Source organism: Bos grunniens, chromosome 12 (assembly GCF_055505025.1).
Source record: "Bos grunniens cultivar Pamir isolate PY7600 chromosome 12, Bosgru_T2T1.0, whole genome shotgun sequence".
Lineage (NCBI taxonomy): Eukaryota > Metazoa > Chordata > Mammalia > Artiodactyla > Bovidae > Bos > Bos grunniens.
In genome coordinates, this window is record NC_141176.1 from 32,103,571 (window position 1) to 32,120,587 (window position 17,017).

Genomic DNA, 17,017 nt, shown 5'->3' on the forward strand with positions numbered 1-17,017 from the left:
ATTTATAATCTTTTAACTCTCAAACCACAGAAGTTATTTGTTACCACATGGATCATACACCTCTGGTTGAAGTATTTCCTTTATCATGCCACACCCTGTTTTTAAAAGCCTCCCAAAAGACAATTTGCAGTATTCCTGTGTAATTCATAAGGGCCCAGAATATTAGGATATGAGAAATTTCTTCTCTGTAATGTTACATTAAAACATTAAAACTTTCATGTTTCATTAAAAAAAAAAAAAAAACCATTTAATTCAACATTATAATTATTCTCATTTCCTTGAAGATTGAGACTAAAAAATAACAATAACCTTTTAAGGTTAAACATTGCTAATTATCAAGATCACATTACAATATTAGCCATGAGCCACAATAAAAATTATTAACTAATCTAATAAAACAGATGCTAATCAAATTAAGTTCAATTTAATCCTCAGAGTTTCAAGCCACAAATGCAAACTACCTTTGCAAAGATCAAACAACCCAAATGCCAAAAGGTTTAAAGGCAAGAAATGTGTATGAACCCCACAATAAGGATAACTTGAATTCATAAACAGATTGCAAAGGCCCTCTGTGGACCACTCAGGGGCATACTAATTCTTGATGGCAACAAATAGCAGTAAAATTTCTACACTTTTAAAGAATTGTTTCATTAAGTGTGGTGATAAAACGAAAACAAAGTCAAAAAGAATACTGACGTTAACTGCCAGAACTGATTCCTTCAGAAACCCTGTTTTCACAACAGCAACCCCTCATGATTAGGGGAATTAAAAGTTGCTGAACTCAACAATCCCTTCAGTTAAACAAACAGACCCCTCAGAGCTGTCCAACGCTGCCCAAACTATCCATCCTTTAGTCGAATCAGTCAGTTTCATGAATTGTAGGATTTATCTTCAAGTCCAGTGCTGACTCAGAGGGTAGCTTGTTCCCTAGAGAAAACAACCAACAACAATCAGAACAGCTACTGCTCATAAGCTCTTTCAACAACCAAGTGGAAAGGACAACTTAATGGGTCCAAAAAAACAGTTCAACTTCCTTTCAGCTACAAGAGTAGCTGATAAACTGAAGGCATCTATATGCCATAGGCAGTTCTTGGTTAAAGCATTAACTTGGTTACAATAAGAAACGTTAAAACTAGAAAGCTTACCAGAAGAGCTACCACTCATATCAGAGGATTTCTCACCCAACAAGAAATTTGCAGGGACTGTAGGTGGAAAGTATTTCAAGGGCCAAAGCTATTACTGTGTTTTATTTAAACTTTGAAAAGCTGCCTTCAGTATGCATGTATGCACGTGTGTGTTTGTGTGCATGTGTGTATGTGAGTGGGGGGATTAAATACATCCACCCAGAAGTCGTCTATATGTCTAGGGCAGCTTTGCTTACAGCCATACATAAAAAGCTAGTGAAATGTTACTTAATTCCCTAACACAAGGTCCTCATATTCACAGGTCAGAGAAAATATTCTGAATTAAAAGAAAAAGAGTAACATGTTCTGTCAAGACCTGCAAAGGTGAACTGCCTTCCCTATTACTTCTAAAATCAAAACTCAATATGTACAACCTGTGAACCTCAAAATATACCACAACAAAGCTAGGGGGCTTTTCCACTTCATGAGTTAGGGGGTTCTGTTTACAATAATTATGTTGTAACGCAGAAGAGAGGGAAAAACCCTCTGTAAGGCTGTAAGAAAGACAACCAAAGAACTCAAGCTACCTTCAGAAACATCATTTTGTCCTTTCACATGAATTAGGTTAAAAGCTTTTCATAAAACAAACACATAACTCAAGACTGACTCCAGAGGAGGCATGAAGATGGCCACTGCACACTGTCTTGAAAACTGTATTCCTTCTTGAATACATGCATTTGACAGGTGGTGGTGGTGGGGGGGGGGTTTTGGTTTGGTCTTAAACCTTCCTCATTCCTCAATTCCCCAGCCTTTCTCAGAGAAAGCAGAGCTAAGTCCTAAGACACCCACTGTATGTAATGCTACTTGTCACATAGTATCCTTGGGAGAATTCACCAGATAGCAACTCAAATCATTCCTCTGTTCTGTGGTTCAGGTGAGAAGGGCAACCCTTCCAGCTTTCCTATCTTGAGTACCAGCAGACTGCTTCCCGTCAAGAAGCAGACCTTTGTGCCAGTGGTTTTCAAACTGCATTAAGCAGAACCCTAAGCTTCCAAAATTGCTCAGGGCTCTGTGAATTCTTGATTTGAATTTCATCTATTTTTTTTTTTTTTTACTTTTAGTAAATCAACAATAAAATCACAAAAGCAGGTCCAAACTAGCATACATTCATTTTTCAAAACACTAGAGATCATCACTGACATACTTGTGCTGCGTTAAAGTATTTTCATGGAGACTCTACAAAATAGAGACCCTCTCTCCTGTCACTCCTGTGTATATACATGGATCTTTGGTTAAGAAGGTAGTAACTGCAATAAACTTTATTTGAATGCACATGCACTCAGAAAAAGATTGAAAAAATGGGTGCACAACTTATTCATGCAAGTCATGATTTTTTTTTGTTACTATATGATAGAAAACACACAAAAGGAGACTGAGAAATGTTTAAGACTAATTACTGTCCTTTCCCCACCAGTTTCAACTTACTATGTTCACCAAAATACCAGACTTTCTCTTCTCACTGAGTAAGTTCACGAGTAAGTTTAATAAACCTGATCTCTTTTTTTTTTTAATTTAACTTTTTTTTGGGGGGACCACATGGCAAGAGGGATCTTAGTTCCTTGACCAGGGATCAAACCTGTGTCCCCTGCACTGAAAGTGCAGTCCCAACCACTGAACCACCAGAGAAGTCTGATCTTGTAAATGCCAGTTTTATCTGCTTTACATAATTTTAGGTTTGGGGACTATATACAGACTTCACGAGTTCTGCTGCTTTAAAACAAAAAAAGTTTGAAAGCCACTGTTCTAAGCTCTAATTAAGTTCTGGTATTCTTGGCTCATGGGTCCTCTAGGGGCAGAAATGGTAATTAAGTCTTAGGTTTCTGACGCCTGCTAAGCTCCAGGTGCCTGCTATCGGACGTGCTCCGAACCACCTGTCCAGTCCTGTCTCCTCTCCCCACATCCTGACAGCCCTCAAGAAACAATGTGCCAACCTTGGGGGTGCTAATGGAAAATAAAATTGGTAACGATTTTAAGAGAGAAGTACCAGGTACCTCAAAGACATGACGTGTTATCTCAGTGCCATTTTTCATTCATTTTCCCAAGTTCCTGCCCAATCTAACCTTTTTCGAACCTTGCCCAGTAATTTTAACTTTAAAACAAAATTCCATTCCTCTGATATTTTAGAGATAGCTGGCTCTCCACATCACACAAATGGCAAACTTCAAAAATACTTGAAAAAGATAAATGAAAAAGAAACTCCCCATAACAAAAGCAGTGACTGAGAGCCAAAGGTACAGAAATGGAACTACCCATGTGAGCTAATTAATGACAGTAGTTTCAACTCTCACGAGGAATCACTGCACATGAACACCAAGAGTTTGTTTAAAAAAAAAAAAGTGCCAGGCTGCAAAAGATCTACCCCATCCTAGTCCCTCCAAGAGGTCTTGGAGTGCTCCCCCACAGTCAGCACTGGAGGGTGACACCTCTTCCAGCAGGAGCCTGCTCCAAGCCTACAGCTCAGCACCACACCTGAGGTTTTTTTACATTTTTTTTTACATTTTACACTTTTTTACATTTGTTCAGTTTTTACCTAACTCAGGTGGAATTACTTTTTGAAAGTTCATTGAGTGAAAAAATTCTCTATTATGGTAATAAACTGGTTAAAACAAATAGGAAACAAAAAATAAACTTCACAGGTTCTCAACTGCCTGTGTTACAAATGTTTAAAGAAATCCTATCTATCCTTTAAAACCCACCTTTTGGGTGTTTCATGAACCTTCATTCTGGATACCCTCATTCAAATCAGATAAAATCTCACCTTCCTTCAAATTTTCTGGAATTTTGAACTTTTATTTTCCTCTCAAAGTAAAGGGTAGATGTCAGAATCTCCTGTGAAATTTGTAAACATGCAGGCAACGGCAGTGCTCCAAAAATGGAGTTTCTGACCCTGCAGGTCTTCAGTGGGGAAACAGGAAGCTATACATTTAAAGCTCCACAGGCTAATCTGTGACTACTGATACATACGAAAGCTTACTGGAACCACTGCATGAGGTCAGGCACTGAGCAAGGTTCCAGGAATTCAGGAAATAAGATTCAGTTCTGATTGAGTGAAGTTCGTACTATACACGTAAAGCCACTACAGTGCCGAAAACTCTTCAGTTTCAGTGTTTACTCTAGCTCTCCATGTGCGATCACAATAGTGAATAAAGTGACAGAAATGCCTCCAGAAGCATTTAACTTTGGTGAAGGAAATAAATACGTATAAAACATACAGACAGAAATTTAAAAACATTAAGAGATATTGAAAACATAGAAGCACAGAGATAGAAGACAGTAATGACGACTAGCAAAACAGAAATGGCTTTGATGGGGGCAGGGGAAAAAGAAAAAAAAAAAAAGAGGCATTTGATCTAATCAATGAAAACTAGGAAAAATCTCAAGAAATGGAAGGGCCATCTAAGTAGAAGAAAGCTTAGAGATGGGGGGAAAGCTGGCCATTTTCAAATACATAATCTCAACAGGATACATATTTTATATCAGAGGAGGTCCTCCACTTAGAAAAGAAAGCTGGTGGCCATTTAATAGTCATTTTCAATTATTTCCATTCTAAAAATATTTAATAAGCTTCTAGACACAGTTCCTTCCACAAGGCAGCTTATATCCCAGTGGGCATGAAGAAGATCGTTCATTCTAATATAAAGAAGAACACAAGTTCAAACTGTGCTAAATTCTAAAAAGGAAACAAACAGAACACAATGAAAGATAACGATGGGAAATTTTCCTTCTCATTAGTCAAAGGTCTTTTTCTCTGTGACACTTTAAGTCATTCTGTAAGTGACGCCTAAGAGAAGGCAAGGAACCATCCATGGAAAGAACAAAGTGAAACAATGTACACAAAGAACATGAGCCAAAAAGAAGCTGGACATATGTGAGGAAGACCAGTATGGCTGGACCTGAGCACACAATGGAAAGAGAGAAAAGATGAGATGTAAGACACAAATTATACACCACAGGAAGGCGCTTGGATTTTATTCCAATGACAATTAGTAAGCCATAAACCGATGACTTCTGCTTTTAACATGGAAAAAGAAACGCAGGGTAGGATCAATCAGACAAAACAAGTATATAAAAGAAGCAATGATGGGTTGGTCTAAGATGGAGGCAATATATATTTGAGATATATAAATAATATGAAAGTTGAATTGACAGGATTACTAACAGACTAGCTGTAAAGATGAAGGAAAATGAGCAAAGATGAGTCTTAAATTTCTTGCTCAAGCATCTTTCTAAGCATTACAGGAGGTTTACTCAACTTCGTAAAAGCTCAGACAAGGAAAAAACCTTAACCCAGCATGTGAAATGCAGAAGAATAATTAACAAATTCTGAAATGAACTGACATACCAACTGAAGTTAGGACATATTCTTCTAAAGTAATTAGGAAATTTTCATATGGCTTAGCCAGCTTAGAGGGAACTGAAGCTGGGAAAATGAATTACATAGTTTAGGATCCTGGAGAAGGCAATGGCACCCCACTCCAGTACTCTTGCCTGGAAAATCCCATGGATGGAGGAGCCTGGTAGGCTGCAGTCCATGGGGTCGCGAAGAGTCGGACACAACTGAGCAACTTGACTCTCACTTTTCACTTTCATGCATTGGAGAAGGCAATGGCAACCCGCTCCAGTGTTCTTGCCTGGAGAATCCCGGGGACGGGGGAGCCTGGTGGGCTGCCGTCTATGGGGTCGCACAGAGTCGGACACGACTGAAGCAACTTAGCAGCAGCAGCAGCAGTTTAGGATCCTTGATATCTATAATTTTTTTTACTAATGTAGAAACTATACATTCTTGTGCACACAGACAATAGCTCCGTAATAATCATACCAAAACTCAAAAAAAATGAAACCTTTTAAGACAACATATGAGCATTTTCTTTTAATTATAAACATTTGGAATGGAAAGTTACTGGAGGAGGGGAGGGGACTCCTCTTTCACTTCACTGTAACAAGACCAGTGCTTCTCCACTGCCCCAAACATTCTAAAACACTGGTTCTTAACCAGAAATGGACATCAGAATTACCAGAAAGGCTTTCTCAAACAGCTCTCTGCAGAACTCTTCCCTTTTGAGGGAAAAGGAAAGAAGGATCTGAGTGAGAAATTGGAATGGCAGGTTTAGGATGGGCCCTGGTGAGAAAGACATACATTTTAAGAGCACCCTGAGAAATGCTGGTACATATCTTTCGTTCATCTTTAAAAGGTTAACACCGAACCAAGATAATTTGCAAATTTTAATTAGTAGTTTTTTTTAAGCACTAATATTTCAAGCCATGAGATAAATCTGTTACGGTTAGAAACATTTCATGAATGTAAGCAATAGTACATTATCTTATTATACATTAGTGCTTAAAGTCAAAATTATGAAAGCAAAAAAAAAAAGATTACACAATTATGTTTCTTACAACATTTCTTTTTTTAGGGGGTGGGTCATATTCTCCACTGATTTTCATTTAAATACAGTATTACTTAAATGATAAAACTAAGTCTAAGTATCTGTTTAAAAGCTTCTCTGAACATTTCCCACATGAGGCACTAATGTTATTGCCCGCAAATATTAAGTGTACACAAAATTATTTCCAGGAGTTAAGTACCAGAAACAAAACCCCTCAATAAAACAGATATGTGCAGAACTGGAGGGAAAAGGAAGGATCTGAGTGAGAAATTGGAATGGCAGGTTTAGGATAGGTCCTGGTCAGAAACACATATATTTTAAAAGTATTCAGGGAAATGTTGGTACAGACCCTTTGCCATCCTTCAATGTGTACCTTAAACCCTGTTAGTATATTAGCGAGTAGAAGAAACTTGATTCTTGTTTTTAAAGCCCCTATCAAAAGAAAAAATTGAACTAAAAATTACTTGAATAGGACCATGAAGATATCACAAATATTCTTTCTCATTCTTCTAAGAAGCATAAAGAATCAGCATATTTTTAATTTTAGGAAAATATAAAGTAAAAAATGTTCACTGATTTACAGTAACATTTCAATTATTAAAAACTGTATTTGATTAGAGTACAAATATTCTCTATTACATAACAAAAACGGCAAGTTTCAATATACTCCAAAATATTTTTTTAAAAACATACTCTTTTTAAAAAAAAGCTATGTGGACCTAACCTATATAAATGCAACTCAGTTTCCATCTCTGATTTCCCATCAATATCTAAAGAATTTCAGCAACTGACAATGTAATCATACTTCATTTTAGTTGAATACCTATCTGTGATAAAAAGGTATTTAGACTACCTGGATATTAGAAACACTGTAGGCATTAATAAAACTATCAAGTGCCCTAAAGCTTCCTCACAAAGTTTATTTAATCTCGTTGACCAAATTTAAGCAAATATTCTGAGTTCATGAATTTAACCTGAGTTTTATCAATCACATGCTGCTGCTGCTGCTGCTAAGTCGCTTCAGTCATGTCCCACTCTGTGCGACCCCATAGAACCCATAGACGGCAGCCCACCAGGCTCCCCCGTCCCTGGGATTCTCCAGGCAAGAACACTGGAGCGGGTTGCCATTGCCTTCTCCAATGCATGAAAGTGAAAAGTGAAAGTGCAGTCGCTCAGTCGTGTCTGACTCTTCGTGATCCCACGGACTGCAGCCTACCAGGCTCCTCCATCCATGGGATTTTCCAGGCAAGAGTACTGGAGTGGGTTGCCATTGCCTTGTCCGATCAATCACATACTCTTACATAATATCTGATAGAGACTACAGCCTGCACAACTATTTGGCTTTCCAGGTCTACACACAGTCATCTTTCATTTGGCCAACTTCAACCTTACCTTCAAGAGCCTCATTTGCATATGAGTTTTCAACAAGTAATTCAATAAATATTAGATGTGTAAACTACAGTGCCTAAATTCTAAAAATGTGAATAACTTCTCCAGATTTCTGCCTTGAAAACAACTGAATTACAATTTTCAGAATTATACCCTCTGGCCTGCACACTGGGTAATTTACCTGGATCACTGAAATATTTGAAAACACAGAAAAGTGGCTTGCTTGCTCCCAAACTTGATAAAATTACCTGATAAAATTAACAGATAATTTAATTCAGATAAATTAGCCTCTGCAATGGCGGCGAGCTTTTAAATCCAAATACTTATATTATTTAAACAGAGCAGAAGAAAATGGGAGGTTAGTGACGAAGTTAGCAACTAAACATAACTCATCTGGATCAAGAGAACCGTTTTTCCTTTTCAAGTGACCGTGACTGTTTATGACTAAATGGCATGCTTCATTCATAATGATAAATTATCTTGTACTGTTTATGAACAATAAACTTACTCCAAGATGACCGTGTCTGATTATAAAAAATTATGTTCACAAAAAATAAGATTAATATTAGTTAACAATGTAATTTTAACTTTAAATTTCTTTCCAATGAATAAAAACCAGTACCAGATTAAAAAGAAAAATTAAAGTCTGACTTCAAGACTGCTGCTATTGAATCAATAAACACTTATTTCTTTAACATTAATAATTTAGTTGATCTTTACATATTAAAATATAACATGCAAATAGAAGATATTTGACTACTAGTTCTAGATCCAAAGGGTTTAAAATTTTAAACAGCCACAGTACTTGTGCTATTCATTTTTCAGGTATTCTGAATAATTAATTTGCATTAGTTGTGCCCATTAGCATTACTAAGGTAGAAGAACTCCCTGTTGCCTGCTTTTACTTAGATGGTATTTGTGATCTTGGCTGAGCTTCAGGAACCCCTGTAACAATTAATTCAGCAGTTACTTATCTGATAACTTCAGTTACTCACAACACAAGACTTGATCCAGAAAAGTAAAGTTAACCTCAGCTAAAGAATAACTTAGAGCCCCATGTACCTTATTCACAGGCAACAATTCAAGTCCTGGACTCAAAGTCTTTTTCTTATTTAAAGAAAGCAGAAGGTCAGGAGAAGAAAAGGGTTGTAAGAAGAAAGCGGATGGAAAGTAGCTCAGAGCGTAAAGTAGAGCTGCTAACTTGCTTCAGTCGTGTCCAACTCTGTGCGACCCCATAGATGGCAGCCCACCAGGCTCCCCCATCCCTGGGATTCTCCAGGCAAGAATACTGGAGTGGGTTGCCATTTCCTTCTCCAATGCATGAAAGTGAAATGTGAAAGTGAAGTTGCTCAGTTGTGTCCGACTCCTAGAGACCCCATGGACTGCAGCCTACCAGGCTCCTCTGTCCATGGGATTTTCCAGGCAAGAGTACTGGAGTGGGTTGCCATTGCCCTCTCCGTAAAGTGGAGCAGTGGTTCTCCAAGTGGTGTTCCCGGAAAAGTAATCAGCATCACCTGCAAACAACTCCCTGGCTCACTGAGACCAACCGATGGACTCAGCAGCTCTGGGGGCCGGACCCAGGGAGCACTGGGTTTTAACGGGTACTCCAGGTGATTCTGATGTGACTTCCTGGTGGCTCAGACAGTAAAGCGTCTGTCTACAATGTGGGAGACCTGGGTTCGATCCCTGGGTCAGGAAGTTCCCTGGAGAAGGAAATGGCAACCCACTCCAGTACTCTTGCCTGGAAAATCCCATGGACAGAGGAGCCTTGTGTCCATGGGGTCGCAAAGAGTCAGACACGACTGAGTGGCTTCACTTTCACTTTCTTTTCTTTCCTAGATGATTCTGGTGTGACTCAAGGACCACTGTCCTAGAGAGAAGAATACTAACAGCACAGCAGAGGCTTCAGTAAAAAGCCAGTAAGACCGTACTAAAATGGCTCAAATAAACTTGTGTCTGAGTCTGTCCAGGCACTCTAAAAGATTTGGAGAGCAGGAGAAATTACCTCCAAGGAGTCAGAGGCTAACTAGGCAGGAGGACAATGGAATGGGTGAAAAACCCAAGTACTATGTACCACTGCAACAAACTGCTCTTCACACTCTAATACACCTAAAGGGTAGCAAATGTATTCAGGTTCAGTACAACCAGTTGAGGCCCATCAAGTTGAGTATCAGTCACAACAGAAAAGGTAGCTGTGTTTGAAGAAACAGAAACTACAAGTTTTGGAAATCTTTCTTTGAAAAATTCCTGAGAATATAGTGTTTTGACAGCAAGAGCCATAAAGCTTCTTATATTCAAAAATCCAAGTATGATGGAAAGCTTTATTTCCCATGATGCAAGATAAGCCAGTTACTGCAGCTGTTTTGGTGATTTCTCTAAAGTAGATACAAATGATGCAAATAAGATAATCCCCCAAAATGTGTTTATATGAGATAACCAGAATCAACTTAAAATTCTGCATCCAAATTAGACTGGTGAATGAGTCTTCTCCAGAGAAGAAGGAAGGCCAGCTACTTTAAAAAAAAAAAAAAAAAAAGAAAAGTCTGGATTTTGGTGGACAGTCACAATGGAGATAGTTTTTGGATAATTTCCAGGTTTGTCTGTAACAACTTCCCACTCAGGCTTCTCCATACTTTCCCACTTTCAGCTGACTGAAGACCAGATGCCTAAAAGCCACTTGACCTGGGTCCTTATCTACATGGAGGAGGGCACCCCACAAAACCTGAACCATCTGTCCCAGACTGTTATAAAATCAAGAAATAATTTTTGTCATGTGAAGTCATTACATTTTGGATCACCATGTTTCAGCAGTTTACCTACCACATCACAACAGTAGGCAATAAGATTATGGCCCAGAGTAACTATGGCTGAGGGAGCATTCTGGTGACATTTTTATTAATATCCTACTCATCTGTGCTGTGCTTAGTCATTGAATTGTGTCCAACCCTTTGGACTACAGCCCGCCAAATTCCTCTGTCCATGGGATTTTTCAGGCAAGAATACTTGGAGTGGGTTGCTATTTCCTTCTCTAGGGGATCTTCCTGATCCACGGATTGAACCCGTTTCCTGTGTCTTCTGTATTGCAGGCAGATTCTTTACCCACTGAGCCATCGGGAACTGTTTTCTAAAAGGTACACCCTGCCAAGGGACTGTTAGTTACTAGTTATCATTTATAGAATTATCAGTCTAAAATCTGGACAATTACATCTCAAATATGGGAAGATGTTTATGAAATCATAAGAAAACGCCTCATTTTAGACATATCCAAGTGTACAAGATTCATGGCTGAAAAATCCAGGAGTAAACATGACCACCATCAACACATACTCCATACTTGAGTTTCTGCTAGTACTCACAGCTAGATTTTACACGCCTGTGTGCACGGGGGTTTAAAGGGATACACCACTGATTCCTCTCCTTTTACTTAGACCTTGCCCACGTGCCCTACTCTAGGGTAACTGCACATCCAAAAGGCAAAAAGAGTTCAGAAAAAAGATGACTTTACTCGTGAATATGATCAGTCAGGCTGAGAAGAATCGGGGAAAATTCAATCAAAGTGGCTGCCACCATTCCACTCCTTCCTAAAGAACGGAGGACTGCTCTTATCTGTACACGTTACACACAGCACAGTACTTCTGTCCACACTCCCACTCTCTCTTCACTGAGTGTCTATAGTGCACCATTAAGCCAAACGGTTAGACTTCCACAAGACCGGGGAAATAGAAAAAATGATCCCTGAAGCTCCCAACCTATTTGACTCAAAGGAAATCAAAAGACTGGCTTCCAACTCCCCACCTCCAGCTGAGAACCAGCAATGTTTCTGGGCAGCTAGTGACACACCCTCTCTTCCCACCTCTCAGTTCATTTCAAACCTCTACAACACTTGATTCACCCCAGACCCTAACCTTTCACTGCTGAAACAAACCCTTCCCTCCACCTTGCTCCATTTGTGAGACACAGGATTTTCTATTTACACCTACTACATCAAGGAAATCCACATGCCTCTAAGAGTCCTTTGAAGTCTAGCACAAAAATCAAACGCTTCTCTCCCTTTTGCTACCTCTCATCACTGTCTTCATTTCTGTCTCTCTTTTAGTGTACCTGTCTATCTCCCAGTGATCAACATGTCACAAAACAATAACAGAATTTTAGATTAGAAAGACTTTTTAAATTATATAATATTATCTTCTTATAGAAAGGAAGATGCTAAGGGTCAAACAATATGCTGAAAGCTACACAGCTACTTTGGTAGAAGATTTGGTACCATGTTCCAAAGACAATCGAGTCCCAGTCCAACGAAAACACCCTCCCCACCACTCCCCCCAAAATAAAAAAACAGCAGGAGACGCTGCTGCAGTTGCAGATCACTGAGCCTACAGCTGACGGGAAGCCCTACCCACTCCCATTCCAGCCTTACCTCTCAGAGTTAAGGAACACATTAGTCAATACATAAGATGAAAATAGGAGGTCCACAATAAGAAACTCTCAAAGCTAACGGGGCACATGAACCAGGGATTCTCCAAGCAGTAGAGCAGTATCTACTGGCAGCTATTTTCAGCCTTACCTGACAGGTCTCCAAGCCAGCTGCAGCAGCCACATCCCCCTCTGCGCCATTAACGTCTTGCCTCAGTTTCCTGAAATTCCCAACTGGGAAGGAAATAGAGCCAGCAGGCACTCCCCACCCAGTTACGGTTCTACAGTTCTACTGTTAGTCATCGTCCCTGGGACATCACCATCTGTACCCACACACATGCACACGCAGGGCAGCCCCCACTCAGGACGGGCTCAACAGTACAGGGCAATGGACAGGCCTTTCCCAAAAAAACCTTAGGGACCCCCGACTTTTAATGGTAAACTTTTATTTTTTTAATGTAGAACACAATCCCCATTAGAAAACATGGACAGGTTTGAGTGATTCTGCTGAATAGACCTGAAAAACAAAGTAGTTACAAAAAAATGGAAACATGCAATTTAAAAATAATACAAATATTTTAACTGGTTTTTAAAATGTTTTAGCACCTCAAAACACACGGAGACTCTAGCTCTAATCAAGTTAAACGTTCAACAAACATACTCTGTTGTTCATGAGACTGTTCACCTACACTATCATGAACATATGCAGGATTTAGGAGTTCTTCAAAGACATTTACGGAATCATTAAAATTCACTGTCATTAAGAGATACCCACTGATTAAAAAATTTTTTTCTGAGATAAAAATGAAGCTTAGTTAAATAAGCATTTATTAGGCACCATCTTTAGGCTGAAATTTGTGCCAGATAAGAAATGGCAGAGTCTTCTTAAGGAATATTGTAATATGCTTAGAAAATCAAGATTGATATTTAAAACTGGTTAGAAGAATATTTTAATGGTAAACTACCTCTAATGCTATTAAGTATAAAAATAATTTTAAAAAAATCAATTCAGATGGATATATCAAAACAAACTCATGGTAGGATTATTTGACTGTCCCACAAAAATTCATTAATGAAAAATAATTACAAGGAAAATCTGTTTAGTTACATCATACAAAATATGGCAATGTTTTAGAATTACTTAAGTATTTTGTACAATTTGTATTGTCAAGTTATACTACTTAGTAAAACATAGTCTAACACAATAATAGATTTTATGCATTATGTGATTTTAATGTAGAGCTTAAAATCCACAGTGAAATTTGAAATAATGAACTTAAGATATTTACCATCTGCAAAACCATAGCTTCAATCTATTAACAACCTATTTTCCCAATGGTACATATCCTCCCCCTAGGTGAATATCAGACAGTACAACAGGTAGGTAGACAGATCTACAGATTTAATTTACTCACACTACGTTACAGCATTATGACTTATAAGAAGTTCATGACTTTTGACCTAGACAATTTATTAATTTTAACAGGGTTTCCCCAGTTTCTCTCTTGTTGAGTCACATGAACAGATCAGTGTATGGATACACACATACAACTAGTCTAAAAAAATAACAGAAAGGGCTATAATGGAGGAAAGATTTTAAGTTATTCCATTCAACAAAAGTGAAAGACCTAGGACTAGCGGATAAAATAAGACAGAGTTTAGCTCAGCAAAAGATCTAATTGTCTTTGTTAATCAAACTATTAAAATATATACTGGGCTGCCTTGGTTAGCTAATTAAGTCCTTATTATTCTAAGCGAAAAAGCAGAAGCTAGATGATAATCTCTCATGAATGCCACCTCTAAACTGGCACAAGGCTGAAACATGTAAACCCCAGAAGTTCCACCTAAACCAATGATCAAAGTCATATTATGGCATAAGTCAACTATTAATACTATGTAACTGAAATGAATTAAGACTCCATCTATTATGATATAAAACATTATAAAGTTAATGAATCACAGAACTTTATTGTAGCATAGAACTTTAAAACTAAAAAACGGAAAAAAAGATTCCCTTTTGACATTATAATTATACATTATATATATTAAAAATTTAATATTTTTGAACAAGAATGATGGATATTTATTTCCCCTTGTCTTTTCCATTCCTCTTTTCCCGATACCTTGCCCAAACCAAGTAATAAGGAATATTAGCCAATTTTATCTATCAATTTGGCGCTCTTAGGAATATATAAGACACAATTAAGTATTTCAAAACACTGGATCTAAAAATATACTTTAAAATTTTTCTAAAATAATACAACTGAATTTTAATAAAGGAATACAATTATTTAATAATGATAGCTCTAGTATAATTAAATGCTTCTCCTAAAGTCAATCACCCACGATTCATCATAATTTACAATAAAATACATTCACAGTCCAAAAACCTGTACCATTCTCATCTTGAAGGGATGAATATTTTAAAACGCTACAAAGTCACTTATATCTCTCTTTCTCATTTCTAAATCAATAATGGCATTTTCAAATTCAAGAATTTCCTCTACCTCTCCCAAGTGTCCACACACAATTAAGCAGAACAAGAGATGCTCAACTGTGCATTAAACCACCCCATGATATATTACAGAACACTACCCAGAAATATATATACATTCCTGTCAATACCTCTATTAAAATCACCTTCAAACAAACTGTGACCAAGACTGAGGTAACTAAGTTTAAAGTCTACTATCAACTTGAAATACTCAAAGGGAAAAATCTGACAGAAATCATTCAGCAATTAGTTCACATAATAAAAATTCTTTTTCATGGCACAAAAAATTAAAGTATAAACTGTCTTCAATATAGTCATATTTTCATTTCTAAAAGCTATTCTAAAAATGGATTGCCTAAAGCTAGTGCTCAGTGGCTCAGACCTGTCCGACTCTTTGTGACCCTATGGACCACAGCCTGTCAGGTTCTTCCGTCTATGGGATTTTCCAGGCAAGAATACTGGAGTGGGTTGCCATTTCCTCCTCCAGGGGATCTTCCCGACCCAGGGATGGAACCGGTGTCTCCTGCATCTCCTGCACTGCAGGCAGATTCTTTACCACTGAGCCATTGGGGAAGCCTCAAGCTAAACCTATTAGAAAAATTTATCTTTAAACATTACTTTAGAAGTATTCTTACTGTATTGTACTTGAGAAATAAAATTTTGCCAAGGATGTGTTAAACCAGTGATTCTTAACTTTAGAAGGCTGTGAACCTCCAGGAGGACAATAAAAGCTGTGAACAGAGAAAATCACATATTTACAAATAAAAAATATGTATTTAATTGTTGTTCAGTCACTAAGTTGTGTCCAACTCTTTGCAGCATACCAAGCTTTCTTGTCCTTCACTATCTCCTGGAGTTTGCTCAAACTCATGTCCATTGTGTCACTGATGCCATCCAACTATCTCATCCCCTGTCAACCCCTTCTCCTCTTGCCCTCAATCTTTCCCAGCATCAGGCTTTTCCAATGAGTTGGCTTTTCCCATCAGGTGGCCAAAGTATTGGAGCTTCAGTGCCAATATAACTTGAAGAAGTTCTCGAAGACAATAAGTCAAGTGCCATATCCCAAATATTCTTATGATTACCTTTGTAGAAGATACTTAGAAATGTAGCGAATGTTCTCAGGTTATATGTGCAGAAAACAACTAAACCTATAGCTCCTTCATTTCTTAAAATAAAATGTATATACAAGTCAATGGAAACTTAACATGTGCTGCATATTTTGAACACTTTTAAATACATTTAAATTTAATTCAATTTTAATTTAAACCTATTTTAAATTTTAAATTAAAATTAATTTATTGTAAATAACAAATCTATTTTAATTCAAATAACTTTTGTATAAAGTTTTACTTCTTGCATTAAAACTTTTTAAAAATACAAATTATGTTTTTAAAGTGATCAAAACAAGCTTTAAAAGAACTCAATTCACTCAGGATCTTTTACTTTGTTCCAGGCATTATGTTTTTTGTTCCTTACAATATGCGGAAATACAAAATCTTAACATCTACTCAACTTTGCTCAAATATTTTTACATTTTTTGGTCAAAAAAAGTATTTAAATATGTATTTTTTCATACAATAAAAATGATATTGCTCTAGCTTATGTCTGAGTGCCAAAATATTTAAGGTTTCATATTTTTTAGTAAAACAGTAATTTGACATATTTTCAAGGATAATTTCTGGAATAGAAATTGAAGAAAAGAGAAAATGAAACTTTATAACTGAAAATTATCACTAAGACGAGGAGGATTAAAGATCAATTAAATCACCACTAACACAGGTAAATGAATTCCTACGACCTTTCTTACTGTACAACCTAAAAGTGAAAATTCCAAGAAACTTTCTTAGACCTTGAAAAAAAATAGTATTTATGAGTAAGAAGTAACAGAAAACACTGAAGGGATAAAATGTTTTGCAGAAAGTACACATTTTTTTTCCTTTGTTCATCTTCACAGTGTTACGCCATTAACTAAAAAGAGAAAATATGAAGAAATAGTAAATGTAAAACCATCATCACTCCAGTATTTCGGGGAAATATTTTAGTCTAGTTGAATGTCATCTGAATAAAGGACAATTTTTATATAGTCAGTATAAAGAATTCAGGAATACCTTTAATAAAACATACTGACCTATTCCCAGTGGTTTCGGACAGTA

General features: G+C 37.3%; 1 protein-coding gene across 41 annotated transcripts in view; it reads right to left on the minus strand.

Annotated features, from left to right (window-relative positions):
* PAN3 (poly(A) specific ribonuclease subunit PAN3) overlaps nt 1-17,017 on the minus strand; it is a 123,498-nt gene that overhangs the window by 41,556 nt on the left and 64,925 nt on the right. The window contains exon 1 of one of the 41 annotated variants that reach the window (XM_086329606.1): nt 812-933. The exons of 39 other annotated variants lie outside the window; for them this stretch is intronic. The gene's annotated coding sequence lies outside the window, so the exon portion shown is untranslated. Of the gene's footprint in view, nt 1-811; nt 934-17,017 lie in introns of those variants that run through there. One more of the 41 variants, XM_086329608.1, reaches the window with a different exon arrangement.